General features: G+C 38.8%; 1 long non-coding RNA gene across 1 annotated transcript in view; it reads right to left on the bottom strand.

Annotated features, from left to right (window-relative positions):
* Positions 1-26559, bottom strand: part of LOC134414768 (uncharacterized) — a 152735-nt gene that overhangs the window by 1029 nt on the left and 125147 nt on the right. Inside the window, exons 3-5 of the long non-coding RNA XR_010026826.1 lie at positions 6562-6656; positions 4014-4147; positions 204-3499 (exon numbers count right to left, since the gene is read on the bottom strand). This is a non-coding gene — a long non-coding RNA (uncharacterized LOC134414768). The remainder of the gene's footprint in view (positions 1-203; positions 3500-4013; positions 4148-6561; positions 6657-26559) is intronic.

The following is a 26559-nucleotide window of genomic DNA, read 5'->3' as shown; positions in this document are numbered from 1 at the left end:
TTCCAAATCATAGGAATGCTTCCTTACTTGAACGGAGGGGCCACAGACTACTAGTCAACCTAAAAATCCTGTTAGCATTACATCTCAGCATAAATAAAGAATTTGGATCAGTGCCTTGTTAGATCACCGCTATTTCTAGCTCGCTGAGTAAAAAGAGCATTTTTTTGCAGCCTAGTTTGATAAGTAAAAGGTGTCTTTCTCACCTGCGTGCACTCTGAATTGTCACTCTCATTCTTTGTTCCTTTGCATGCGGCTGTTGTCAGCTCCCGAGTCACAGAACCACTTGCAGGAACGGCTCGGGAGAGTTTCGGAAGAAAGGGAAGGGAAAAAAGGAGCCGCATTTTTATTTAACGGGAGAAGGAGAACATAAAGAAAAGAAAGGTGTTCTCAAGAACGTAGCCTGCAGCCTTGTCAGGTAGCATTTCTTCAGATGGTTTTTTTCTCACCCCTTTCCCACCCCAAGATCTCTCTTCATCATTTTTTTAAACATCTCTTCTGGGACAGAGACATGAAAGTGAATTGTGGGTCAAAGGCAAGAATTAGGGGTTGCCAGGTCTGCTTTCTGATGGCTTTACTTTATCTTTGTGTCCAAGCTCTTGCCAGTTAGCAGGTACTGTGGGTTATCCATTCCAGTCACATCATTTTCTGCTTGATGACAAGCATCACACATTCATCCATCACATTTACATTTCAAACTGCCACACTGCTCTATTGATTAATTATTTAGCAGCTCTTGGCCACTTGTGAGCGTTTCTGTGCTCACGTTTCACAGGGAAGGTCCATTCTTTTTATTTATGTGCAGTTTTGTAAAGCTAAAAAAAAGAGAAAAGGTAAAGCCTTTTTCATACACACATGCCCCTAACCCATGTGTGTGTGCCTGTATCTATGCACACACGTGTGAATATTTACGTGTGTCTGTGTGTGTGTGTATGCTGGTAGAATTAGGCACACACAGGGAGCAGAGGCAGGTAACCTGATCAATAAGCACATGCTCACACTGATAATAGATTTCTGAGTTTTCAGAGCACTGAACAGCAGATCAATGAGACCTTGCAGGTGTGCTGGAGTTGGGAATTGCATCAGCTACATCATGCTCCCTACAGACCTGCAGGGAACACAGACATCGTCCTCTGGGCTTTGTCACTTTGAGCAAAAACAGGTGGAGCATTTTTGCAGGTGCCTGCTAATGGCTGTGCTTCTTCCACATCACAGTCAGGAAAGGGCAGCCTCCGAACAAGGCAGGAGATCCAATTCGACCTAGGGCTCAACTTGCTCCAGAAAATCACTCTAGCTGTCTTTTCCTCAGTTCTCCTTTTATGATATGCAGAATGAGGATCTAATTTTATACTTCTTTTGCTTGCTTTATTTTATTGTCAGATAAAAATCCACTGAAAGAGTAAAATCTACCTGCTCTACCTGAAAATCCAGGTTAGCTCAGACGTCTGTGTCTGGCAGAATGATGTTTGGCCTTGCTTCTGTGCCCTGGGGCACTCCTGGGCACTCTGCTTTAGCTGGATGCTTTCCTGACCCACCACCACCACCCCTCACCCAGCAGCTCCCATGAGAGCAATCTGTAATCCTTGGGTGTCCCAGGTGGTGGTACATTCCAGACTACCCTCTGATATTGGTAACTGCTTGTCCAAGGATTCATGTCCCTAGAAGGAACAGCTGCAAGAGGAGAGCAAGATGCACAGTTCCAAGGTCGGAAATGTTTTCAATAAAGGCTTTGGAAAAGTCATCACACACTTATGTTGGACCAGAAAATGAGGTAACATTGAAGTCTAGAATTAATTTAATATTTGGGTCTGTTTTAATGTTTTCTACTGTTTTCTTTTTTTTATAAGTTTATTATGGATATAGCCCAACAAATATAAACAGAGTAATTCTTTTTCCTGTTACTAATTTTCAATGATTTTTGACTTATACAAAGTTTATTAAAATCAAAAAGAGTAGGTATATTACCTTTGTGGGTTCTGGTGAGACCTTTGAGGAGCAGGGACTACATGGTTTTTATTACTCCATCTTTCACATATCTGTTTATCCTTCAAATTGTAAAAGTCAATGTAATACCACTTTTTTGTAAATGGGTGGGATTTATGTCACTATTCAGCTCATTTTGTGAATGATGTTAGGCTAGGGTTGGTCAGCATTTTTCTGTTAAAATTACTTAGTTTATTATGAAGTACATTGGGAACTTGAACAAGGTAAGTGAGTATCCTATTTATATTTACAGTAAAATATTATACCACTCATACAATGCCACAAAACCATCTGCTTGGTCGATTAGTGTTGCTAGTACACTATGTAGCACACATAGAGAAGAGAGAATAACTGACTGGGTCCTTTCTGTTGAAAGTATTGAAAAGAAAAAGTGGAGTTAGCCTCAGCTCTGACTTGTGGTGGAGGATTTCGTTGTTTGGTCAAATATAATCCCCATCTCTGAGTGCAGTTAAAGGAAATATTTAATGTTTAATTTTTGCCATTACTTCGCCTCTATGTTCTCTTCCCTTCCTGCCTCATTCAGTCCCTTTCTGTCTCTATTCTAACAGAAACTTCTGTGAAGTGCAAATTAATCTACTTGTATTTTTTCAGCTCCTTCCAGAATTCCTTCACCTCTGGCATTTAAAGTAACCACTTGAGGCTGACAATCCAGACATCTCCCATATTTTCTGCATTGTACAGCGCCAAAACCACCAAAACTAGTGCCTGACAAAGAAGACCACTGAATCCCTGCTAGTGAGGGAAATGTTTCTCTTGCTTTGGTGTATAAGGGAGGAAGGGAATGTAGTGTGTAACTCCTTGGATGGAAACACAGCAATGAATGGTCTTATCTGTGAGAAATCCTGACCTCCCAATTTCCAGTGTACTGTGAATATTCAGAGAAAACATTTTAATTTCTACCTGTTATCCTAAGTGATTTTCACTGATATAACTTCTGCATGTGAAATGTCATTGCAGCAGTATTAAGTTATAATTGGAATAATTAAAACTTCTAGTAATTTGAAAATCAACATTTTCATGGTTAACCAAAGGTGATGATATCTATTACCTCTATAGTAAACAAAATGTCTTATAATGTAAAGTGCAAAAATGAAGGACGAAATGTGAACTTTTACTTTATACAGCAGAGTGGTTCGTCTTACATGAGTAACTCCAGCAAGAAAACAAAAATAATGGTACTGTGGCAACACTTGATAAAAGATATTATTATCAAGATCTCTCTGAAGTACTCTTCCACTGTAAGGATCCAAAATTAAAAGAAGACAAATGAAGTTCTTTCTCTAATGTTGTCATCATATAGTGACAATGTACTGCCTTTTAATTTTTCCCCCTTCATTTCTCTGGAATAGCCCTTCTCTGTAGAATAACAGTCTCTTTTACATACCTGTTCATTGATCCCAAAACTATCTGATACAGGGATGATGTGGCAGCAAAGCTCTTCACACTTTTTCTGTTTTGCTTGCTTCATCTCTTCACATTTGCAGTTAACAGGCTTGCTCTGTATAAAAAGAATAAACACAGTAATTGGTTTGCCATAGGTGTGTTTAATTTGTATTGTCACAAATAAAAAGGAAAAACAGCACTTCATCTTTTTTGGCTAATGAGATCAGGAAAGTATTTTCATAATTGAAAACAAAGAGTCTTTTAAATAAGAGTCTTATATTAGAAAGTGAGAACAATATAAAACAGAATCCTTCTAGCGAACTCTTCTCTAAAATGCCAAACATGATAACAAACAAAACCAATTAAGTTATGAGTGGACTTCTTACTTTACATAGATTAAAATACATAAACATAAATTTCTCAATATTTTACAGGATTACACACACTCTAATTCTTATTTATTAATTTTATTCTTGCTGATTACCATTTCTGACTGCATAAATACTAGCCAGCAAATCCTGCTATTACCAGTAATGAGAAAGGTCCCAAGAAATTATATGACAGACAAAAAAAAAAATCCAAGTACAGCAACAGGTGGTTCTTCCTATTGTCTATGAATGCAGCATTACCTTACTGTTTTGAGGAGCAAATATTCAGCTGCTGCTGAGAAGGTATTCAATTGCATCATCAAACTTAGCTGGCTTCCACTTGGCGACTAGAGTTCATTAAAGATGAACATCCACATCTTATTGTCAATCCTTTTCTGCAAAAGAATTATTGTTAATCAATTTTGATATAAAGGTCAGAGAAGAAGAATGCTATGTCTTCTGCCCAAGCCTGGTCATTCAGTCAACAGAAGGAGCCAGTACAGTATTTTCCAGAGGAATTAAAAAGACAGACAAATAAACAGCCAACCAAACCATGAAATGGCAAGTCATAGATCAAGCTAATAGTGCAGTGCTGTTGCCCATGGAGAACAGCACTCCTGCCTGACTTCCCAGCACATGGTGCATTTGCTCTTACTTTATTAGCCAAGCAGGACTCACTTCTGCCTTCCCAGTACACCCAGAAGTCCCAGAAATACAATGATGGTTCCATCTGTTATGGTAATAGCATTAACAACTATTCTTTTCAATCAAGGAACCCTATTAATCAGATGGTCACCTGTAGTAGGAAATCCCACAGGTTGACCACATGCAACACAACTAATTTCTTTTTGTTTCCTCTAAATTTACTATCTCATACCATTTAACTACTCTGACTGCCCTCTTTTTCATAAGTAATGTGACAGAAAAAACAAGGAGGTCATGACTCATGGCTTAATTAATTACTCCCAATTAATCACACCTTCAGGAGCCTCAGGTAGGTACAATATTGAGAAACAGGCTTCCTTGCTATGCCTTTTACATATAACATTGATCAAGAGAAAAGGGAGAGTGCTCCTGTCCCTCAGGGGTGTAACTCTGCATTGCTTTGCTGGAGAATTACAGCGGGATTGAACAGAGAAACATCTTTGGGAAGTAAGCACCTCACAGGAATACACATTTCTTCTTCATTCCCACCTTTTTTACAAAAATGCTTGGAAAACATGCAGAAGTCATTGATCCATAGGTGCACAAAACCAGCTGTTTGTACACAGTCCATCTTAACATTAATCTGGCTGAAACTGATAAACAAAAAGACACCGTGGGATGAGCTCATTGCAGGCAACTGCTCTGCACCTGCACAGCAGGAGAAAAAGTAAATTACGGTCTGTCTCTTGTTTTCTCCAGACTAATAAATCTTAAATTTTTTCCTAAAGAATGGCATGCAGAGAGGAAACACCCTGATTCAGAGCATTGTGTCTAAGGGGGGAGGTCTCTGCAAGGTGGCAGTGACAAGTCTGGCTGCTCTGAGAATTGAGACAGACCTGGGGTAACCTCATGCTTAGGCTGTTAGGTAAAACATCAGTTTACAGCATCACTGCTGCAACTATGATAATGCTGCAAGAGATACCAACAGGGTTATTGATTTATTTGAATCAAATATCGTTAACATCAGCCAGAGGAGAGGACTCTAGGTCCCAAACTGGCTAGGGGCCACTTTGCTGAAAAGGGTTATGATTACAGATAATTGCTGGAACTGGAGTAAGGACCTTGTGTTCGTGACTTTGCATGGCCATCTGTTTTTCTTCCCCCTCTGGGATTTCCACCTTTACCTCTGGAGAATACAAAAGACAACAAAGACCACACTAGAAAACACAGTCACTTCTTCAAAGTGCTGCTTAAAACAATGTGCAGTGCCATAGCTAGGCCTGCAGGGAGCTGGCCATTAGGCTCTGTTTCAGTAACCTTCTTTGGGGACAAAGAAAGAGAGGCTAGCACTGTGGTTAGAAGAGGTGCAAGATGTGCAGAGGCACTTCCCCCTGGTTTTACCTCTCCCTAGAAATGGGAAGTCTTGGAAGGAGGAAAGTACTCTAGACCCTACTGACTTGAGATGTCATTGCTTCCACTTTATGAGAAGGGAGACATCCTGAAGTCCAGAATTCTGGTGGCATGTGAGACCTTTTTCCTCCTCAGCTGGAGCTGTGATTGAGCTGTGAGCTGAATTTCACAGTCAATGCAGCAATCCAATAAGATAGTGCCTTGATGTTTGGTGGTTATCTTGATTTTGGTAGTGCAGTGGAAAACGTTTTGTACTTAACTTCACATAAATGACACAGGCACAGAGATGTGAAAAGTCCTGTAGGAGCGGTAGCAACTGCATACAGCTTTTAGGCTAAGGATTAGCTGCCTTTAAGTAGGTTGCCCTCACTAGATTGAGAACTGATTGCAATACCTTCTTGTCTCTTTACTTCAATCAATAATTTTTAGGGTTCAAAATAATCAGAGTGCAATAATTCCTCCACTGGAACAGTCATGTAGCGATGAATTATATATTCCAGTCTTCATAAGTATGAAAGAAGAAAGGCAAATTTTGAACAAAATCTGCTGTACTGAGGCTAAATTTGTGTCTTTGCAGCTGACAGGTATGCGTCTTTACCACCTTGCAAAGTTTTATACTTAATGGGAATAAGCTTTGGTAACACAACAGACATTAAAAAACAGACAAACCAGCCGAAAGCTCAGCTGTATGTGTCCTGTCTGTGCCTTTAAATACTATTAAAATTGAATTTGACTAGACTTGCTCAAATCAGACCTGTTATCAACAACACATTGTCTCAGGAGACCAACATTTGTCCAGTTAGGGCTTCCTTCATTAATCGTCCAGCATCAAGCAAGCCAAATCCAAATCTGTGGAGAAAAAGCAATTAGATATTTTAAGCAGTGATAAGAACACCACAAATAATCAATTTCTATGGCATTAACAGCTACCTGGCCCAGAAAAAGTCTATAAAAGCTAGAATTTATTGCAGAACACCAGACAGCTTACAGAGCATTGATTCTTAGTAGTATGCATAGATTGCTGGATTTAAAGAGAAATCCCTATTGGTTTTTACCTTTAATTTTTTTCCTTTTAAAGGGAAAACAAGGATAAGGTGTTCATGAGGCCAAAATGCAGCAAAAGAAATGTCTAAGCACTGTTAAACAGAATTTGTCTATCTTTCAGATGAACAGAATACTACCACACTGTTTAGTCGCTATTATATGCAAGATAATGCACAAACTTCGTAAGAGATGAGATGCCAAATACAGCCATAGTATTCTGTGGTTAGAAAAATACATTAATTTGGCTTCTTTTTAAAACATCTATTGTACCTGAAATGCCAGCAGACTAGAAACCATTTTTGCATTTGTTCTGCTGGTGAATCTTTAGGCTTTAAAGCCTTCTATTCCTCCATAGCAATCTCATATTGGAGTATTTTATTCTGCATTAAACTTTGTGATTTGTAGCTATTTATAAAAGCAAAACAAAAGGTAGTGCAAAACCCAGCAGGCAGAGCATTATTGTCTGCAGTAGACAACAAAGTTTTAAAACCTATTTAGTCTTAATGTTCCCAAAAAACAATTTTTGTACATAGGTGTTATAGTTTCTCTTTAAATGTTGAACCAAAACATATCTGAACTCAGATTTCTAGACCAATGGTCTGAGAAGTCAAAAGGGGCTTTGGCAATCTTCTCCTCTGACCCCCTGTATACATGCACTGGAACCTTTCCCAAGTAGGTGGAATTAACAATGTCTTTCAGAAAGATGTCTAATCTCATTTTAAAGACTCCCAGCTATGGTGAGTCCACCTCCTCCCTGGGTAAGCTCTTCCAGTGTTTAATTACCCTTACTGCTAGGAGATGGTGTCTTATTTCAAGGTTGAATTTGTCTAACAGCATTCAAATACTGAAAATGCACGGTGTCTGAGAGAGAGCAAATAAAACTGACATGATACACTTTATACTAATCCTAAATCAAAAGATTATGGAAATATTGAAAACATGACAACTAAAGCTCTATTTTGGCAAACATTTATGCAAGGGGGTATCTCTCTGCAAAGGAAATGGTTTTCTTTCAATTCTGCAAGCTTACACACGTGTGTAAAGTTACACCAGGGCTTCAAGTGCAATTCAAAAAGAGGCATCTGGAGTGACTTTTGCTGAAAAAAATATTAGGCATTAACTAATAAATACAACCTCCCTCCATTTATGCCCCCTTCTAAGCAGCCTTTGCGGCTGCTTATAAATACTAGAAGAAAAAGTGAGAAAACTTCCTCATTGCAGAAATGTGATTGCTGCCATAGGGGGATGACTGCTGAAATCCAAACACAACCCAAGAGGGGAGAGAGAAAAAAAAAGGGAATGGGAAAAAAAAAAAAAAAGGAGAGTTGTCAAGATAATTAAAACTTTGCAACAATTCAGTAGTGGTGCTGATAAAAACAGCACTGCTGGCTGAATGCAAATAAGATGGTAAAGGCCCTGTTTGGATTATGGTAATTACTCAGTCTGAAGTTAGCTTCAGCCACACACACATATGAGCACACACATACACACACAGCAGTGGAGTGGAACCTGACAACCATACTTGGCGTGCGATCATAAAATTCCCTGGCACGCTCTCAGGATGCCATGTGGAGCTATTTGTACAGTTAGGTACGGGACTGTGCCGCGCAGGAAATACCAGCGGAAGCACGGCTGACCCGCCTGGCCTTCAGCGAGAGCCTGCCCCCCCGCTCGCTGCTGGCCTGCGTTCAAAAGTGATCTCTGGAGAAGGCAAATCAATCGAACACATGTTTGGTCTAAAAATGTCATTTTGGAATATGTTAAGATATTTCCTTACATTAGACCATTTTGTTTGCCCCAAAGATTTGTCAAGTGCAATTGAATGCATACACATCACAACACATGCCAGTGCCAGAACAAAATAATTTCAATGTGTCCTTTAGTACTCCGATAAAATGCAGGCAGTCGGTGTTGAAACGAGATGCCCTGTGAAAGTCTTGAGAGCACTGGCATTCTGCATTTCTTCCAGGAACTTGTTTCTTTAAAATTTGGGATCCATCCAAATGAGCAGATTTTGCGTAAGAATGAGGAAGAGGACCAGCTCAACCTCTCCTCTTGCCTTCTAGACGGAGGAGTTGAGGCAGGCTAATTTATGTGATGAAAAATCATTAAAGGAATTACAATTTCCAGCTCTGATTCCTAAATAATAAAGCCTTTACAAGGACAATATCATTACAAATAACCCTATTAATCCGTTGATTCAGCTTTAGAGCCAATTCTGATATATGACAAAGATGTGTTTCTTCAACAGTTTTCGCAAGTTAATATTAAATAATATTGGCACACACATCATTTTTATTACTGAGTTCTTTGATTTGTTCACCCTGCACAGTCTCTGCAGCTGTGTGTTTTATGACCTACCCATCACAGGAGAAACTCCCATTAGCACCGGCACACAGCAGAGGAGATGTGAACTTTGCAATCAGCCTTGCTATCCTCACTCTGTTTTTGGTTAGTGTTGAAAAGGCTCTTTCCAGCAGATCAGAATAGTCACAGCCCCATCTGAAAGTGCACCCGTACTGTGAAGGGCAAGCTTCCCTGCCTGGCGTGTTCAAAGTCTGCAGAGACTGTATCAAATCCAGATTTATACATGACTGTGGATGTCAGGATGCAGTCCTCTGACCAACAGGCTCCTGAGAGAAGGCACCCACACCTCCCCTTCCCTCCACCTTCATCCCCACACCCTTTTTCTCTCTTTACATTGACCCAGTGTGGTTGCTAATACAACCAAACACACACACACACAGACACACAGACACACACACACAGAAAGTGCATCAGTCTTGAAAGGCTGCAAGATTCTTGGGTTGCTGTACTTCAGCTGAGACACAAATTAGGTCTGTTTTAATTTGCTCTGGGCATTTTTTGCTGGTGTTTTTTTCTCTTTTTTCCAAAAAATGCTTCCTTGAAAGAGTACTTATCAGCTGATAGACCGAAAATCAAAATTATGTGATATTTCTTGTGAAATTAGCTCAGGGAAGTTTGGACAATGTCTTCTCTGAGATTTTTATCTTAAATAAAACAAAGACATATAAGAAGGGGAAAAAAGAAAAAAAAGAAAAATTAAAAACTGTCAAGGTCTCAACTCTTACCAATTACTTGACAGTACTAATCCAAGACTTGCAATTGTACAACAGAGAAGAATGATTGCTTGCAAATTGATAATTTCAGCTTAGAAATTAATTTTGATGGGGTTATAATGAAAAGGCTGGTCAATATAATTTACATCTAAGACCTTAACATCATCCTTTCCACTTTCCTGCATTTTGTGCATATTTAATCACCTGTGGTTGCCTCTGACAAGATGGAAAAGTTGGGCTATGATTCTAAAGCAATCAAGAATGTTAAGCATTTCAGAAATGGCATAGCATTACTTTGCCATAAAATAAGAACATTTGTGGAAGATATAATATTGTATTATAAAGAGGAAAAAGAAATTGCAAAAGATTGCTAGATGTTAAAGGAAGTCTGATGAAAATGCACATGTATTAGTTCATATTAGACAAAAAGTGCTTTATAACCATATAGTGTTACTATTGCGATAAATGTAGTATTTGTACCAAAATGCTCAGTTCTTCTCACTACTGAGAGATATGGGATTATGTGTCTTAAAATTGAGGAATAATGATAAGACTTAAAAGACAGACTGAGGACCCACAAGATCTTGAATTTTTTTATGATATATCCATTTCCAGAATGAATAATAAGTTTCTGGACCCTTTAATGTTTTTTGTACTGTGTGAAATTTTAAATTTTTTTTTTATTAGTGCCGACAAATAAATTTTATTTGATAGCTTGTTGTATTTAAAGACAGTGTAAAACTCTCATTGCAAACAGTTGTTTACAGTGCGCTTTTCAGCACAAAGCTGTTTTAAAGCTCAATTGTGCATTTTGCAGATAAAGTGGGAAAACTAACTGAAGGCTGTATTGTAAGCAGTGGTTGCCGTGGAAACCCCAGTTTCAAGAGCTGGTTCTCCATTACCACTTAATTTAGGCTTCCTAATTGCATTCCACTAAATCGGTAGCGACAATATCTGCAGAGCAAAACTGCATGCCCAGTCTAGCGCAAACCTCTTTGAAACAGGCTTTTTGAAAGCCAGGAGCTATAAAAACTCAGCATGACGTGGAGCATATGAGAAACCTGTAGTTCAAATGTACTGCTGCTTGCTTTCTCATCCTTAGTAACTTCAGTGCGCTCCACACCAATCTATTAGTTCAGTCTACCTTAAAGATCATAAAGCTCTGCCATGTGGAAACTCATCTGTCCACCAACACATTGGTGCAAAATAGATTTAATTGTACTCCCAACCCAGTATCATGTCCATCTTATTTTACTACACACCAGCAGGTAGCCGGTGCAGAGCCTTACTTTCCTTGAACTGCCCTTGCTCCATAATACGAGGAGAACAATACTTTCTCAGTTTAAATCATTTGCCACCGTTCAGCTGTGCAGCAAGCCAGACCGCCCATATGTGACCTAAAGAGAGCCTTGTCAGAACCACTAGACATAAAAGCATTCCAATTATCGACCATACTGCTTTAATAGAGGAGGCAACTAATATGATAGTGTAAGTGATTCTGCCACTGAGAAGCTCTTCGTCACTGTCAGATTAACACTTGAGTTAAACTCTTGTAAATCAGTCACATTATGCCGTCGGTTGAGAAATAAACACAGACCTATTACTCTTAGAATTCCAGAGGGCTCTCCCCGCCATCCCAGTTGCGCAGGATGCCCTATTAATCTGAATTTTGTCATGTTTATTATTTTGCAATTGGGTAACTAATGTGGGTAACATTGGAAAAATTTAAGTTGTCTACGATTAGATTCTGAAATGGATGTACATGCCTAGCAAAATCTTCTGTGAGGGAAAAGGAGAGAGAGGAGGAGAGGAAAACAGCAAACAGCTTATGTGGAACTTCTGACTGAAAAAGACAGGAGACCACCAAATTAATTAAATCCTATCGCTCTTGAAAAAAAAAAAAACCAACAAAAAACCCACAGACCATTTCAAGACAAAATATTACAGTGTCTCCAAGCTCAAGACTTCCCACAAGCTCACAGTGAAATGCATGTCCTAAACACTAACATGGTTACATCTGAGCCCTCCAATATGCATTAATGAATGCTGAAGCTGAAAATAATAAGAAAACAACTGCTCTTACGTTGCTTCCTTCTCCCCACAGAATAATTAGATGCAGGTAAAGTACCTTTAAGTCATCATTATCAGCTCACCATCAGTTTTTCTATTTCTGTGGATTTCTGTTAAGCTTCTTGTCTTTTTATCAAGTTTTTGTCTTCCACCTGAGCTATTTGGAACATAAAATGAAGACACCTCTGCCTTTGATATAGGGATTTTGGATGTGAGAGAGTGGACAGAAAAGGACTGTTAACACAAGTTGGGATTTATTTCCTGTGGCACAGTTCTACCCATTGAATGGAGCTGTCTCAGATGGATGGTGAGGCTGGGAGAGAAGAAAATGGGGATGGGGGCTGGAAGACTGGCTGTTGAGTTTGTTTGGTCCCAGGTTGCTTCAGCCAGGTGGACACTCCTCAAGATTTCTAGTCTTCTCCTGTTTATATATCAGGAGCCCTATCTGGAACCAAGGTGAATTCTCAAATAAAAAATGTGCACAGATCTTTCACCACTTTCAGAAATGGTGTTCTGAGATGTAATCCCAGTGTGTTCCAGGTCAGGAAGAGCAGCCAGAAGAGATTTTAGGCTAAAGGTCCTTTACAGGCTATCATCTTTCTCCAGTGAAGTAGGGAAAAAACTTCCTGTCACTCTTTTTCTCTATGAGTTTTTGCAAAGATCTAGGAAGACAGGTAGAAAATGATGTAAGTAAAAAGGGAGAAATTGGCACCACTGTTCCAAAACTCTGCCGAAAAATGGCTTGAAAGGTTGTCTGCTTGGAAACCATATAATTTTTATATTTGGCTTTGCTCTTTAGAAGGCCCTTAATGAGGGGTAATGGCAGGAACCAAGGGAAGACCAGTAAAACTGTATTGTACTCTGAAGAAAGTCAGAAAATACACTTTTCCACTCTATCTTCTAGTCCCTATGGGTCGCTTTCCTAGTGGAAAAGTATGGCCTTGAAAAAGTTGTGGGAGAACTCAAAGGAGGAAACCCTTTACCCCTTATTTTGGACTAAATGAATCATGGCAGAACTTGATCAGAGACTGCTCTAGGCATCATCCACAACAGATTAAACTTTCTTTGGGTAGGTCTATAGGAAGAGATTGTTGACACACATTATTTCCTCTGAGCAGTCTTTAAAGTGGTAATTGATCTAAAAAGAAATAAAATTTATCCAATATGATATGTCTTTGACAGGCAGAGACACATTACGTTGGATAAAAATTCTGGTTTTCAGTTTAGGTAATTCATGTCCTAGAAAAAAACAAAGAAAAATTAAAAAGCTGTCAAGGGACAATGGGATCTATTCTGTCCTCACATGCATGACTTAGTTACAAGTGGGCTCCTTGCCAGCTTCTGAGCTCAGCTACACACATGCGATTTTCTTTGACTTAAACAGAGCATCTATTTTTGTGGGCAGAATCTGGACTTTTTGCATATAGGAATTCTTATTATTTTTTATTGTTTGTATGTTATTACAAGGATCATGGTATCATTGTCTGGAGCTTTGGGAAAATAAGGCTCTATGTCCTACCCATTGGAGAGATTATGGCCCAGAAGAACCAGCAGCATGTGAAGGGTGGGGGCAGTGTAACTATCAGTCCTCTACACAGTCATATCTTCCCAGTTAAAGAGGTGTCACTTCGAAAATAATTGACATTCTTGAAATGGGTGTTTTCAGATGCCTGACAAATTCTTGGTGTATACCTTTCTCTTCCATCCCTGCACCCAGCACAACACTGCTTGCCATCCCAAATTTATTAAATCTTCATCCCCAGAGCTGGTTTACCCTGAGAACGCACTCCGTCTAGTTTCAAGCACCTGCTTTTAACAGGGTCTACACACCACTGCTGTCAGATTCTGTGCTCAGCTACACATGTGTCTTCCTTTTACTTGGATTATATATTTTTATGGACACAGCCAGTTCTCTTAGGACATGACTCTACACAGACATTGAAGCCCATGTGGCTCACCTTTGCTTGGGGTTTGTAAACGCCCTAGGAGAGCATGCAGAGTGGAGGAATTTGAAGCAGCAGAAGGCAGTGGTCTACTGCTGTGTTTCAGGACCATACCTGGCACCTGACATGACAGTGAAAGAGGCAGGAGCATGTGGGTAGGTGGGAATTGTGTAAATGAGCTCTTCCTCTGAATGCATCTCTGTACGCAGCACTTCACTATTTAGTGATCAGCATAGTGAAAGTAAGAAATCAGACGGACTTAAGGACTTACTCCTATGTGCTGGAAGTGAAAGAGTAGGGATAAGACACAGGATTTTGAGTCCTCAGAAAAGAGCCAAATCAGTGTGTTCAGTCTCCTCTGTGTGCCTGTTTGAATGCCCGCAAGCACAGCTGGGGCTCTGCAGGTTTGGGAGGGGAGGGCTTCAGGGCAGGGAGCAGAGCCAGGGAACGACTGCTCTCTATCCCTCGCCACCCCTGGCACCTTTCCCGGTGGAAGTCAGAGTGGGGATTAACACACACGGAACTGGTTCTGTTCCAACTCCCCAAGAGGAAAACAACATTTTTTCAAGCTATATGATTCTTGTTTGCAGCTACGTGACACGTTATTTAATGGCTGTGAAATACTGCATTGTTCTGATTTTGAAGATGCGCACATCTTTGGAGGACTGCTCTCATTTTTCTAAATGCTTTTTAAATGCAACATTTACAAACACCTTCATTTTCTTGTTGTTGCTGACTCGCTCATTGACATTTTAAGCTAAACAGCATATGGCTTATAGCTTTGTACAAGCAATTGTATACAATTCATACATTTTCTGGAATTAAAAAGCCTTGGAAACACGGTGACAATTTTCAAAACTACAGGTTTATTCTTAAAATTAGGAGATCTGTGAGGTCTATTCTTCATTTTTACAGAGTTTTCCAAGTGATCCAAAAGAGTTGCTCAGGGCATCACAATTTCCTGGCTGCAAAACAACAGAAACAGCGCAGGTGGATATTTAGATGTTTTATTCCCATGTGTGTTCAATGTTTTTTGTGGCCTTTACATGGAAGGCTATTACTGGAGTGTAAGGTATTAATTACTGTTATCAGCATCTAAGACATCTCTTGCTGAAGATTTAAATCAGCTTCCTCTGGAAACATAGGAAATAGGATTTAAAAGGCCTCCTGCATCAAGTTCAAACCCCAGCTTTTGCTGTCAACTGCACATCACACAATTTGTTTCATGAAGTGCTCAAGTTTAATGCTGTAACCAGTGAAGTTTCTGGCTTCCCCTGCTCCTGTTGGAGGGCTGCTCCAGGATATAATTTTGGTACTTCCTCCTAATTTCCTGTTGGAGTTCATTCATGGCCATTTTATAACCATTTGTTCTTATGTCAACATCATCCTTTAAATAGCTCTTTTCCTTCTTTGTATATTTATTGAAAACAGTTATGTTTCCTTTCAGCCTTTGTTTTGTCTGTGTAAACAAGTAAGACACTTTTAATTTGCCATGTTAGATAGCCCTTCCTCCTCCTACCAGTGCACCTTTTTGGTGCTTGTTCCAGTTCGAAATGATTGTGTAGTACATGGATGAAATAAAATGGGTGACCCAAGTTTTGCACTGTCTGTCTGTACTCTGTCAGAGAAATATCATCCTATGAAAATTATGAAAAAATCCACCACTTCCCTTCCCACTCTCCCTCGTCAAACCTTTTTTTTTTTTTTGATATAGGCAAAACTTATCTAAGGCTCATGATCACCTTTCATTATCAAGGAGAGTGATCCAAAATTTTTAAGTACCCAACTTCTACCTCTTCTTTCAGCCAGCTGCTGAAGCAATGCTACCCACCCAAACCATGTGCCTAAACCCACTGCTCCATTATTTGTTTTCTGAAGTGTACCATCTTGAGGCTACACTCTCAGATTTCACCTTATCACATCTCACTCCTTTTCTTCCCTTTTCTCTCCTCGCAGTATAAGATACTATTGGTATTTTTTCCTAGCTTTGTGTAATCAGAAAATTTCACTTGCATATACTCCCTTTGCTGCAGTGTGGGTGCTAATGAAAATAGGACCCTACAAAAGGATTAATAATAAAAGCAGTAGATGTAGGACCTGATTACTGATCTCTGTCTATCCCAGTAGAACTATTTTCAGTACAACTTGCAGCCACCTCTTCTCCAATCAGTTCCCCTCAGTTCTTCCAACTGATGTTCTCTTTCTCCAGTTTAAATAATACCCCTCCCCCTCCAATCATGATAATATGCTTTGTGGATACCAGAGGAACGAGATCTATTGCATTTCCTTTCTTTAGAAAAACCTGTTTATTTATGACATTATCCATTTTGGGAAAATTTGACATGTTTCAACACATCTCTTGTTTCCTTCAAAATTAAATTTAAAACCTGGCATGCAATGTGAGCACATTATGAATCTGAATAAATGCTGCAATGGTTGTGTACTTGGTACTATAATGGGTTAATTGTTGCAGTGCAGGAGGCTGATAGGGAGCCACAAGAAGGTGCATGCCTTAATGAGGAGATGGTAAGGAGCCCTGGGGCATGGAATAGCGGCTAATATGAAGGAGAAAACAGTAGGATAGAAAGCTGAATAACCCAAATAAAGATACATTTGCTCTTGTTTATGTTGCAATTACTGTCTTGCATTATCACTGACAAAACTTAGAAACATTAAAGTAACTCAATGAGATGGATATGTGCATGGAATATTTCTGTCCCAGACTAGGTTTTCCATGTTTTAAGGTTTCACTGGCACTCCCTACTCAAAACAACAAGCTACCAGTTAAACTGAAAACCAGAGCACTACTTTGATGAGTGGACATACTGTTGTTACAGTCAATACTTTTGATTCCTGGGGAGGAATTCTGTTTCCAACCTGCATTTTTTTTAAAGGAGGAATTTTTGAAAGACATCAAGTTCTCTTGGTCTAAGGGCAGTCCAGAAAATATTGGAAATGAGTAACTTTGAAGGAGTAACAATGGATCAGAATAATTCTGCTTCAAATGCATACTATGCAATGACACTCATCCACTTTGTGACATTTTGTTCAGATTTTTAGGCAAAACTACCACCAGTTACAGTTTAAGATGGGTCAGTAATACATACAACATTAACTTTGCCTTAGTATTTTGCAATAAATCAGTTCTTTCTTTCTTGGAGGCTGGCTGGCAGGGGTAAAGGAACCTTGAGAGACACGAGGATCAAAATCAAAGAAAAGTTGTTCAAATCCCAGCAAATGTTTAACTTCATGTCCAAAATGGTGAGTCAGCCTTATACTATCTCTACCACTTACTCCGTTAATTAAATACCTTTGAGTCATATTTCTCCAATAAGGATTTAAAAAAACCCCCAAAATTTACTTTTTTGTGGCTGGTACACAGGTAGTGGACTTTATTATATGTACTTTTTCCAAATGTAACAGCACATGGTATCTGGTCTTCATAAATTGCTAGTTGCTGGACATTTCTTTTTAGGATTAATTAATTGTAGGAATAAATCAATGGAACTGGAATCAAAGTCAGACTTACTGAATATTGATAATCATCTAGGTAAACACTGGAGGTAGCTTCCAAGTCAAATAATAAGATTCTCAAAAGCATATTTCTATAAAACAAAGATAAATATATAGTCTTTAATAAAACCTCTGTAGAGCACCGCAGAAACAGAATACAAGTAAAAGAAACAGAATTAAAATAAGAGAGAGTTTACCTAAACATCAGCTAAACCTTTTTCTTTACCATAATTTTATTCTCATTTTATTACAATGGACCTTCTCCCCCACTCCTTACATGTTTCCTCTTGAATCTCCAGCCTTCTACATCCTCCTTGCTCTCCTTACAGTAGAAATTGCCATACAGGGTCAGACAATAAGTCTCTATGGTCTAACATTCAATCTCTCTGAAAGAGCCAGTGTATCAAGTCTCCTCCTTGTCTTTAACAGAGACTGACCTAAAGCATGAAGCTTGCCATTAGTATCCCTCTTACAAAATAGGTAACTACAAGTATTTTGTACTGACTGTATCTTACAAACTGCTTGGCCTCAGTGACACACAAGGGCAATTATTACCATGAGCTAATTATATACTGTGAGTGGAGAGGGGGAATATTTCTTTTTTTTCATTGAGTTTTCAAAGATCAGCTTTTACTTTCAGGCAGTATTTCCTTACCCTCATGTAATCATAGGAGAGCACGGATGAAAATTCCCGACTGACCCCTACTATTATTTTGGAAATACTTATCACGTCAACTGTGATTTTGTTTCCTTCCTTTATTTCTGAAGTCTCCCATTCATTATCTGTTTCTCTGTTTCATTATCTGTGCTAGCATTTTTATTGCTGTGTAATCTTGCTGGTTTTGCAGTGTGTGTGCACCAAGTCCTGCATAACAGCCAACACACCAGTGGGTGAGGGAGCAAACAGCAGTGCATTGATTAAGGAGCTGTTGTGCTGAAAACATGGCATGCACTTGTGTGGATGCGTGCCTCAAAGTGGGATATCCTCCCAGGGAAGCCGGATCAGTGTTACATCACCCCTGGAGACATTCCCTGTGCAGACGGGTTGGCATGCAGTGCTGCTGTCTCTGTGTCCTGCTGCTCCAACCCAGTGACCCGAGGGTGGCAGGGAGTGACAGGGGGTTGGCAAAGGTGCAAGGCTGGCTGGGAATCTTGCCTAGCCAGAGGCAGGATGCTTCACAAGCCCCAGGGACAGCGCCCCAGGGCAAGCTTCTCTCAGGAAAGCTGGTCCTCAGAAAGAGGATGGAGAGAGCTGCCACGAGCAAAGTGCTGGGGGGAAGCAGCAGGGGGAGAGCACGGTGCAGCTCATCAGCTCTGTGGAGAGGGGGATCTGGTGGTAAATGGAAACAGAGGGGCAACTTCACAGGAGAAGCAGAAGAAAAAAAAAACATGACTATCTCTGGGAGGATGATGAGGATGAAGGCTGGGAAGCTCAGAGAAGATGAAGGAAGCATTCTCCCTCTTGTGATGAAAGACTTGGCTCTAATATAAAATGTCCAGGCTGTCTGTTATCAGCACCTTGAAGATGCTACATACTGATGAAGCAGAAAGGAAGACAGGTTTAATTTTCCAGCAAGGTGATAGTAGGTAAGTTAGTGCTTTTGCAGTGGTTTATGAATATCTGATCTCCCTGTTTTGATGGTACTTCCTCACCACATCTATCCCCGACTGAACCACTTTCTGCCTTATCCTCAAGAAGGAAAACAGCACTGGGTTACAAGCAATAGAGAATAGTTCAAATGCTGTAGCCTCCATAACCATGAGCTACCTGTAAAAAAATTTTAGGATACTCCAAGTAAACAGTCTATGTAAAATTATGGAAGCAATATCTCTGACTGCCACTGAATGGAGAATCAATTCATACAGAATCATTTACTCTAAAAAGTGCTACAACACAAATTTTATAAAATTATTCTTAAAATTTAGTTTAGCTAGGACAGATTTGTCTATAAATTTATGAAAAAATGGTTAAATTGGTAGAAATCCACATTCTTGACATGCTGTTGTTTATGTGTGTATAGACAATTATTTTGCCATAAAACTCTCTTCTACTGATTTTTCTTAAATAACTTTTTACTATAACAGTTACATTTACTGCATAATGGCATCCAAACAAAGACTTGAACCAAATCAGTAATGGCAATACTAAAATAAAAACCTGTACCATTAATTTGGATCACTGTGGCGCATAGAAATTTTTTGCTAATTAATCCAAAAGAAAACATGTTCCTGCTCATGTGCAGTTACTATAGAATTGGTACTACCTACCTAGAGCAGATGTTAAACTGATTGAATAATCTGTTCTTCAAAACTAGTCTACCACAAGTGATGACTTCTCTTGTATGCTCTTTTCATCCCTGTATGAGTGGTGAGAGAAAAGACAATATACCTGGATATGCTGTTAGGGGTAATGTTCAAACAAGAAAATAATGTGTATATATTGCTTTAAATCCCATCCTATGAAAAAACTGCTGAGACCTCTAATTCTCATGATGACACCTTTGGGAGCTGTAGGTATCCTGCAAACAGTGCTGCATGTCACAGTGAATGTCTAACAGCATGTGACTCAAAGCACTGCCTTGTAAGGATAACACAAGAAATAATTCATGTAGTTGATAATTTCCATTTCCATTTAACAAACAATCTGTTACCCAGATACAATTGTATCTGTGAAGATTCCATAAGCTTATATTTGGAATGATACATGAATTTCAGACATGCATTTCAAACAACAACTAAAGGAACTCATTGGAATATGGAAACATATTTATATTTGCATGGGAATACAGAATTAGCCTTAAATGGGAATGTATTTAAACAAAACAAAAATTGTAAAACTTTATACAGGTATAGACACTTTTACTCAGGATTTGGACTACTAATCAAGTTCCTTGTGATGAAAATTTTCTTTTTACTGTTAGTATTGTCTATTATTTGCATTGTGAAATGCCTTCAGGGCCTGAACTAGAAGCCAGGTTCCATTATAATGGATATTAAGCATGTAATGAAAAGGTAGCATTCCCCCCCAAAGTGTTCTTGAGGTAAATTTATCTTGCAGTCAGAAGACAGAAGTGACTACACAAAGCATGGAGATAGCAGAGCCAGTTTTTAGTTAGGCATCTTGGTAACCCAGACTGAGGAATACCAGCCCATTGAGGACTAGTTACCCATCCCTCACAGTCAATTTTGCAAATGTCACAGAGAAAAAAGCAAAAAGTGAATCTTGAGGGGAAGAAAATAGACTAAGGAATAGGGGAAGTTGGTAATATCACCATCATTTTGTGTGTAAACAAATGGCTCAGAAGCACATATAGGGAAGGTTGTGAGGCTGCTCCCATGAGAAGGAAGGTTAGAGGTAAATGTAGAGTTTGGGATTCTACCCAGTCTAATACTAAAATCCCTCCTGGTGGTTTGCTGTGCTAATTTGCCTGCCATCTTTGTTGCATATTTCTGGTGGAGAAGCACACAGCTAGCACGCCTCAATGGCAGTAGGTTTTGATTGAGCGTAATTTCTTTTGGAAAATCTCAGCATTTCTTGGAAGGCAACAAGGGAAAACTGATAGTTTTTCTGTGTAACTGAGTTTCATAATGAAATGTCTCACAGAAAAGCCTTGTTGCCCCATCGCTCTTAAACTTTTATTAAAAAAGCTTTTAAAGTGTATTACTTAATTGCATAATTTGAGGATCTTGCTGCACAGCTCCATATGAGTTCTATGTTTGGCCTCTCCTAGATGAGACAGCATCGGTACTTAGAAGTCAAGAATATGAAAATTAAGGTTGAATGGACCATTTTCCTTCCCTTCCACAAACACCTTGTGATGCAGTCTAATTATATTGTCCACTACTGTTGCTCTGTTTTGACATTTTACAGATTCTCAATTAAACCACTTAACCTGTGACATTGATAAGTCCATAAGTCAGAAGTCATTACATTATGTTATTCTGTAGTTTGCTTCAAGATCCAACCACTGGTGAATGATTGAACAAAACTTCAGAAATATTGTAGGTAAAGTGCTGCAATATTATGGGTTTTCAGGAAAAAAATCTGTGGCTAAAAATTTAATAAAGGAATTTTCAACTAAGTGTGAGTGGTAATTCATTTTCAAATGTTAATATATGGCTTATTTAACAATGGATAGTTTTAGAGCTTTAATTGTGTATTTCTTTTTTATTAATGATACGTCATAACCATTCAAACTGATTTTTGAATCTATACTGACTGAAAAATTAGATTCATCAGTTCTGGAAGTGAGATGAAGAATAAGATTTCAGCCCTGTTTCAAAAGGTGAAGAGCATCTTAAAATCATCAGTTATAAAGAAAAGGCATCTACATATTTACAGCAACTGTTGTCTAGTGTCAGTACATTTGCTTTGCTAGATTTCCTTGTGACTTGTGTTGTGAGGCTTTTGGCTTATGTACCTCTGAACTAATTTACCTTTCACAGGACTGGGCACTCCCAAGTTGTAATGTGCTTCACATGGAAAATATATCTGAGTAACAGGAACAAAAATAATAGTACAACAGCCTCTAAGCTTTTCACTGGCACAAATACAAATAGAGTTTTGGCATTTCATGAGTCTAAAAGCTCATACGGGGATGCCTCAGTATATACGTGTCCAAAAAATTTCAGCCTTGAAGGACTTTTCTAGGTAAGGCTCAGATGTCTTTTCTGTATCTCCTTTAGTTCTGATGCCACTGATGGATTTGAAATGTATTCATTCAGCAATTGTTTTCAGGCTACTTCTGTAATGTATCACAAAGTAGGAAAATTTCCTGGCCTGAATCCTTCCAATATCACTTGGGGAAGTGAAGAAGGCAGGAGAGGTGGAAAGAAAGAGAAGGCAATTTTTCTAAGAAAGGAAATTAATGATTTATCTCTATATCCATTTCTTCTTCTGTATTTAATCAAAATCTGAAAATTTTTCTTCATATTCAATTGAATTCAATCTACTGCTCTCATAATTAATTTAAAATTAATATAGATTTATATAGGCTGGCTTAACCTGTCCTGGTTATTAGCATGGTACTGCTGCCTTGGTTTTACATCAATTGCTACCACCTTTCATTAAATAAGTGAAAATATAACTTTTCTACACCAATAGAAATAATTCTGTATTTGTACTATAAGACTTTAAAAGTCAACCTGACGTAAAAAGAATATGTTTACTCAAAGAAGTGTTCATTTTTTATTTGTTAATGAATAATGTATTGATGGACATATCTTTCTGATGTAAGACATATTTACCCATATATAGCACAGGAGTTGATGATTATGAAGAATTTTCCATGTCTGTTTACTGCATTGTTTCTGAGAGGTTTACATGAAGTGATTAAAACATTGGTCTTGCAACATCCTTTTGTATGAAATGACCTCAGTGGACAAAATGAAACACTTATTTTTTAGCAGTTTTTTTGGTTGCATTAATTCTTTCCTTTTAATCTTAGTATTCACCTTACTGTACTTCCTGGTACTCCCCATTATCACTGTGATAGATGGGTTGAAAATACAGAACAAAATACATTCTGAAAAAAGTTTGAATATATAGAATTTGGCAATGCAGACATTCACTCTCCATGAGCTTGAAATCTAGGCCTAAGATAGGCAATGACAGTCAAAGAGGCAGGTAACTGAGGCAATATCAGAAACAGGTAACACCAGTCAGTACTGCAGGTAGTGTTTAAAGATGCTGAGGAGTAACTACAAATTACTGACTGCTCAAGGTAAACAAACATGGTTTCAGTAATAACTGATATTCAAACAGAAAATAAATAGCAAGCAATATGAGCATTTTAAGTCTACAATCCATAATAAGGGTTCAGGGGATCCCATGACAGACAGCTGAGCTTTGCACCCTGATGGATGCCATCACTCTTGCTGCACCTAATAGAAATTACCTGGAAGCTCTCCAGGCATCCTCAGTCCTGATCTGTGCCAATGAAATGTTTGGGCTTTTTCTTCCTCCCCACTTTTCTCTTACTAGAACTGCTCAATGCTCCCTTCTGCACCAGCACACTTGCCCCTTATGTATATGTAATACCAACTCCACTCCACTACATACTGTGCATTCCTCCTTTGACACCAATCTTTTTCAGGCTTTTAAACACTTCCCATCAGTACTAAGCTCATATCTCCCAAGCCTTGATGGTACAAAGACTCCATTAGAACTCTCTTCTCTTTTGTGTTTGGTGGACTTGCTTTATTACATGAAGTCATACCTAAACTACAGGGCTTTTCCACAGGGATTAGGTATTGAACAGAACATCCCATAAACTATGCTGTGCCTCTTTTTAGAAATTTGAAGAGAGCTCTGTGAAATATTTATAAGGGAACCTCGTATCATAGGAAACTGCAGTTGTATGAGATTTCAGGCAACTCTGAGTCTGAGATTTATGAACATCTCTGAGAAGCCTGGACATCATGCAAGGTTCAGGCAGACTTTCAGCAAAGTGTGAGAAGGTTCTCCACTGCCCAGCAGATTTGTGTGAAACCCCAGACCACAGAAGACTCTCTCAAGCAGCATGCAAATAAGTTTCTCTGAACCATCCTCGGTGGAGACAGGCTTTCAAGCATGGGGTTTTCTTGCAGAAGGATCGAAATTGATATCCTGAGGTGGGTCCATGCTGCCTTAATTTTGGTAGCTCATGGAGGGAGACAGTCTCACTCCAAGGGTTGTATGAAGCAGTAGCCATTAACAAGACAAACATCTTAAGGAGAAATCTCCTGAATAAGTATGTAGCTAAATTTCAGTAGTGTATATACTGCCTACTGTATGTTCCAGACTTCCTTCCCTGTGGAAATAGTGATAAATAAACTCCTGCCTCTTGCTGCTAGTGGAGGTGACATGAAATTTTAAAATGTTAGGTGGGGGTGGCAGATAATGGGAGAGAGCTGTGAGTTAATTAACTGGCATGTCTAAGAGAGCTGTGCCTGGAGGCCACTGCCAGGACTGGCAACCTTGTGTGCAGAGCACTGTACAAGCACTTAGGAAGAAATAGCCACCAGCCCAAAGAATTTGCCGTCCAAATAGGCAAGAAAGTTTAGAGGAACAGAGAAAGGTGAACGGGTATACTATTTCTGAGAATTGCTTTGGTTGCCTACTCCCATACTCAGCAAATCCTGGGGAAAAATCTTAAACAACCCTCTCATTCAGCCAGAGTCCTCAGCAGATACTTTTCAGTGCAGTGCTAAATTTTTTCAACAGCCATCAGGCAGCAAACGCTTTTAATGAGAGGATGTTGAGTACCTCGTGTATGTTTCTAAGTTCCCAGGCTACACAGTTATCCTGGCAGAAACTGTAATTCTGATGTCAGTGCTACCACTGATTACCAATCCACAGGTAGCAAAGAAGCCTAAATTGCCAATAATAGTTGAGGAGTTAGTGAATGGACAGCAGAAGGCAGGCAGAGAGATTCAGTTAGGAATTATATAAACTGTAAATTGCCAACTTTCATAATTTTACATATTTCTTTTCGCGTACAAGTGGAATATTATACAAAACAGGCCAAAATAGGATATCTAAAGTGACTTAATCTGTAGTGAAATAACAGCTGCAAGGAATTAAAAGTACCAAAATGAAGTATCTTAGAAGATAAAAAAGAATCAAAAGGCTTTTAGCTTTTGAGAAAGGGAATCCCATTGTATAATTAGATCATGAACTAAGGCCTTTCACCACTGCAAATTCACACTGTGAGCTGTTTAAGTGTCACCTCTTGATTCTCCTACAGCAGCTTGTAATAGCAAACCCTGTTCTGCTTTTCTTTGTGCAAAACCCATCACATCACATCAAATTATACAACTAATTAACACAAACTCCTTAAAAAATTGCATATTATTTTGGGAAGCCAAATTAACGTTGGTCCCCTGAAACCATGTTTAGTAATTCCCACTGACTGTAGTAACGCCTACTACTGAGAGAAGGGCTAATCAACTACAGGCTCTCCTGCTGATGAGCTGAACCAAGTAACCAGATGTTTCTGCCTTCTAGGCTAATGGAAATGTCGTGCATGTTTTTCTCTCCACCTAGGTGAAGAACTAATTCCACCATGGCCATGGTCTAGGTAGTTCTCTCTCTGGTGCTGCTTCTGAGATGCCCTGCTGGTTAATCCTGGGCAGACAGATACAGCCTTACCAAAGGTGCTCTGGTTTAAGCCAGCTAATCCAGCCCATCAAGGAAGCTTGCTGCCAAGATGTTCCCACTCAGGATATGGACAGCAAAGAGAAAGCTGATGAGCATCACTGTGGAAAAAAATTTATCTGTCATATTGTGCTGTATGTAAAAGCTGGGCAAAGTATGTTTTTTTGTGTATTGGTAAGAGGTCCCACTGGTATTAAATTACTTAATGAGATGTCTATTGCAATTAAAAGAGTCATAACATTTATATTAACATTTTAAAGCTTGCTTATTTCAGGAGTGTCAGTTTACATGAGTCTAAATAGGCGATAATGAACATGATGAAGTATTCCATATTAAAACTGAGTACTGTGTAACTGTCTAGTAAAATCTTAATATTAAACTATACTGTATAACTTACAGGGCAGAATAAAAGCTTCATATTTAGATGTATCCCATCTTGAATCTCAAATAATGGAGTTAGAATTAAATATGAATACAAAGTAAAAAGAAATGCATTTATATGTGGTCTTAAAAAATACATCTACACGATATATCTATTTAAAAAGCTTACAGTATACTTTGATGGATGATACAGCCATTTTCAGAAACAGCAAACCATAATTTAAAGACAGTGTGTAATTATTTAACAGCAATATTTTCTAAGTTGAGCTAACCTGTGCCTCTCATGCTAGATGCTAGTGCTAGATTGTGTATCAGTAAGGTCTGTTATTCCAGATGCTTACCTGGTGAAGGAAAAAGATATGTGGTGCATTTAAAATACTACTTAAGGAGGAAGAGAATTAGGTTTATTCATGCAGACTTAGTTTGAAAAATGCAGAGAATGTATTAATTTCAGATCCCACCCACAGCAGCTAAGTATATTCTTTATTTTGTTTTTCAATAAATCTCTGGTAGTATATATAGACTGTAAGCACAAGTCAGTCTTTTTATATTTTAAATTTCCTTAACACACTCATTGCTGTATT

Source organism: Melospiza melodia, chromosome 2 (genome assembly GCF_035770615.1).
Source record: "Melospiza melodia melodia isolate bMelMel2 chromosome 2, bMelMel2.pri, whole genome shotgun sequence".
NCBI lineage: Eukaryota > Metazoa > Chordata > Aves > Passeriformes > Passerellidae > Melospiza > Melospiza melodia.
This window is presented reverse-complemented; position numbering and strand designations above follow the sequence as displayed.